Below are 470 nucleotides of genomic sequence, written 5' to 3'. Positions count from 1 at the left end.
CGATAACGAGGTGGGGGGGGGGGGGGGGGGGTGTTCTTTGCACGTGGTTCACTCTTCTGACGCCACACGTGTGAGCCTCTGGACATTTGAAGTGGTAGCGGGACGACTCCCAATTTAGGGGACGCTTACCATGCCCTTTGGGGAACACCCTTACAATCGACATTGAGCTGAAGTGTACGGGTCAACTGTGAGACTGTGCGTGTGCCTGTGCAGCTGTGTATGTACTTACTGTACAGAGTGGAGTGTGCAAAGGTGGGTTAGTCTCTGCTACAGATGTTACTCTATGACTGTAATAAACTAGAGGCCTGGTAGGGGAGGCTAGTTGTAAATATTATTTTGCCCCAATAACTGGTCCTGGATCAGCTAAAGGTGTTTTTCAGTGGCGATTAGGACCGTGATTATGGTGGGGTAGTCGCTGGCGAAGGGCTGTGGCATCTTCAAACGGGACATGATGTCATACTGTCCCACCT

This window comes from Anguilla anguilla, chromosome 3 (assembly GCF_013347855.1).
Source record: "Anguilla anguilla isolate fAngAng1 chromosome 3, fAngAng1.pri, whole genome shotgun sequence".
Lineage (NCBI taxonomy): Eukaryota > Metazoa > Chordata > Actinopteri > Anguilliformes > Anguillidae > Anguilla > Anguilla anguilla.
Note: the sequence above shows the minus strand (reverse complement) of the source record.